This window comes from Octopus bimaculoides, chromosome 9 (assembly GCF_001194135.2).
Source record: "Octopus bimaculoides isolate UCB-OBI-ISO-001 chromosome 9, ASM119413v2, whole genome shotgun sequence".
NCBI lineage: Eukaryota > Metazoa > Mollusca > Cephalopoda > Octopoda > Octopodidae > Octopus > Octopus bimaculoides.
The window spans coordinates 4,590,781-4,594,551 of NC_068989.1; the positions used below are offsets into that span (position 1 = coordinate 4,590,781).

The 3,771-nt window shown below is 38.9% G+C and overlaps 1 long non-coding RNA gene across 2 annotated transcripts in view; it reads right to left on the bottom strand.

Moving 5' to 3' along the window:
- Positions 1-1,294: 1,294 nt before the first annotated feature.
- LOC128248689 (uncharacterized) overlaps positions 1,295-3,771 on the bottom strand; it is a 38,309-nt gene continuing 35,832 nt past the window's right edge. For both annotated transcript variants that reach the window (XR_008264846.1, XR_008264845.1), the window contains exon 3: positions 1,295-3,283. This is a non-coding gene — a long non-coding RNA (uncharacterized LOC128248689). The remainder of the gene's footprint in view (positions 3,284-3,771) is intronic.

Here is a 3,771-nt window from a genome sequence, read left to right on the forward strand (position 1 = left end):
CCCTCTCTCTCCCTCTCTCTCTCTCCCTCTCTCTCTCTCTCTCTGGCTCTCATATCTTAAGTCAAGAATCAGGAAGGCGAGAAGGTGGCTATAACTGCTTGCAACTACTTTTACTAAAATGTCTTACAGCGCGGCTCAGCACATTGGACCGCGAGCTACCGCCACTGGTTTCAGTCCGCTGTTACTCTTGCACATCCATTCTACGTAACGTTGACTGTCTTCAGACCATCTTGAAATGTTCACTGCCAACTGGTTTTCATGCTGTTTCTTTTATGCCTGCCGTCAAGTGCTACTAATGTCATGCCTGTTTTCGAATGCCGTTGATCGACTTGACGGAAGATATGGCCAGCTAGGTGGAATCGGTTCTCTGCTACACATTCTTGCAGTAATTGTGATCTTGCTCTTCTCAGAATTCCCTCATTTGAACCACCGGTCCCGTCAGTTGAGCCTCAGGATTTTTATGAGGTACTTTTGATGGAATACATTTACTTTTGAATCTGTCTTTTGAGACACCTAAAACAATTTGTAAAAGTATGAGTTATGCTGCCATGCCAAGCTGTCATGCACAACCATACTCACAAACATACACATATACATACTCACACCACATGGTTCACCAGAATCTAAGTTCTGATAGTTTTGATTCATCGGAATAATTTCGTAAAGCGAACTTGAAAACATATGACTCTTTTCACATTGATTCTTTGTCAAGATGGAGTTTCACCTACTGGCATTTTAACTAATCGTGCGAAAGAAACGTTCCTGAATCATTTTATTCGTTTTAAATCAGAAGTCTCCAAAGTGGTCGATGGGACTATTCAAGGGGTCGATAAATGCACATCTACTTTATTATTATTATTTATTTAAAGATAAGGAAATAATTTTATTCTCAAACGCAGGATTACGTGTAATCACAGAGATGTGAGTTCGAGTCTCATGGCTGGCTGCCGACACATTTTTCTGCAAAATATGGATAGTTTATCCTGTTCATGCTATATTATTAGCATTATCCTGCGTTTGGGAATAAAATTATTTCCTTATCTGTATCTTTCAATACATCTCAACGCTTCTTAAGCAAACTTTGTTTACTTTCATCGTAATTTGAATTATTATTTATTTATTTTCTTGTACATGCCTAGGGGCCGATGAGGAGTCAAGGAGTCTATGAAGGGGTCGATGGTCTAAAAAGTTTGGGGACCCTTGTTTTAAATCAAATCAGTCATTTTTTTTTTAACACGGAGCGGTTTCATGCAAAACTGTTTCTCTATTACGCATATAACAAAACACAATAAAGTGCGTAATATATAATTTATTTATTACATACATAATACACATATATATTACATTTATGATACATATACAAGGCAGGGTTAACAATTTTTAATATAATTTCTGTTGAGTTTGCTTTTTCGCTTGGTTTAGACTAAAATTGGCTGATTTCAAAACAACACCCAGTTTCCGCCAATCACGTAATTTTTTTCTGCTGTTTACTCTCTGAATAAGCACAGTTGCATTGTTTGTCCGAAAGTAATAGGGCTGGTCAGCTGCTTTTATAAGGTAAGTTTTCTTCGCAAACAAAAAACATTAGAGCTATTTTTGTATGTTCTTCTCTCACAACTGGCCCTATTTCTGAAATACAAAACATGTATTCGAGCCAGCTGTCACTTGGGAAAAGCATTTTCAGAATTGCCAACAGTTATAAAGTAAGCAAATGGAGATTTGTGATGGCAAAATTTCCACAAAAAGAGCATACATACCATGAAGTTCCTCCTACAGTCCTTTGACAAAAAGTGACCTTGACCCATGTGGCTTCAAAACATTAAGGGCGCATTCAAGATACCAATTTTCATAAGAAATAGTTAAAGGTACAACAAAATATGTTTCACCTAGTTTGCAATGATAGTTACACTAAGTCAAGCACAGCGTGGCATATCTGCAAACAAATTCCATAAATATGAGGCATGTATAACGTCAAGGACCACAGAAATATGATATTTAATTGTATGGATGACATTTCTGTCATCATCATGACATTTAAAACTGGTTAGATTGAAAATAGGGAAAGTTGCTCAATGCTAATGCATTTTATTTACGGAAAGATACTTAAATCATAACTTTTGTTTTCATTTTTGTGGTTGTATTCTCTTTAACTGATATCGAAAAACTATGTTTTCAAAGTTGTGTCGAGCTCCAGATATGGGTCTGCATTTGATGAAGCCAAATCTATCCTTAGAAATGGTGACAATGGATTTCAATTCTTGAAATCAGCAGAACCCAAAATTGCTAGGAAATTACTCCAACACCAAACAACTAAAGCCATGTTTCCCAGTGTAACACAAAAACACCGTATACACTGCGATAGAAAAGAAATAAAATTTTTTAATTTATTTTGCCTATGCAGCCTGAGACTGGCCCACGGTCAAGTGGTTAGGGATACCTCGTTTGGATAACATTTCCCTATTTTTCTTCTTTTTTTTTACTCAAGCTCCGTAAAGAAAATGCTTTTAAACGAAATTGATGTTATTTGCTTGGTTGTGTCGTTAAGAAGCTCATTTTCAACCACGTGATTTTGAGTTCGGTCCCACTTAGCGAACCTTGGGAAAATATCTTCTACGATAGCCTCAGGTTGACTAATACCTCATGAGTGACTTTGGAAGACGGAAACTACGTGGAAGCCCGTAGTGTATGTCTGTAAGTGCCTGTCTAGGTGTGTGTAAGTTTGTGAGTAAGTTTGTGTGGAGGCGTAGATGTGTTTGTGCGTGTATGTGAGCGAGTGTTTGTGTGTGTGCATGCGTGCCTACGTGTGTGTGCGCGTGTGTATTTGGCAAGAGATTTTTGTGCCGCATCTGACGACCATAACTGCAGAAGTAACGCGAGCCGAACGAACAAAGCAGTTGGTTTGTGTGAAAAACGCATTGTTACGAAGGGCTCGTGTTAGTGAGCAATTAACACAATCAAATCTGATGAGTCATCCACCCTGGTACACATCTTCTATACTTTATAATCGTCAATTCTGCTGCTGTTCTACTGAAACTGAATTAAGAACCTTAAAAAGTAAAAAGAACAGTTAGTATTATTTAAGAATTTTTTAAGTCAGTGTATTGGCAGAATCGTTAGCACGCCGGCCGAAATGTTTAGCGGTATTTCATATACCGCTACGTTTTGAGTTCAAATTCTTCCGAGGTCCACTTTATCTTTCATCCTTTCGGGGTTGACAAATAAAGTACCAGTGAAACACAGGGGTTGATGGAATCGACTGGCCCCCTTCAACCAATTTTCAGACCTATAAGAGAAAATAAGTACCAGTTGCGTACTGGGGTTGAAGTGATCGACTTTCCCCTCCTTCAAAATTGTTGACCTTGTTCCAAAGATTGAAACAATTTTATTTTGTACATCAATCAAATCAGATAGAACACATAATGGAAAAGTAACGTTTCAAATCAGTTCAAAAATGTTGAACTCGAAATTTCAGCACGCATATTACACAGCATACTGACATTGTGTGGAGGCGCAATGGCCCAGTGGTTAGGGCAGCGGTCTCGCGGTCATAGGATCGCGGTTTCGATTCCCAGACCGGGCGTTGTGAGTGTTTATTGAGCGAAAACACCTAAAGCTACACGAGGCTCCGGCAGGGGATGGTGGCGAACCCTGCTGTACTCTTCCACCACAACTTTCTCTCACTCTTACTTCCTGTTTCTGTTGTGACCGTAATTCAAAGGGTCAGCCTTGTCACACTCCGTGTCACGCTGAATATCCCCGAGAACTACGTTA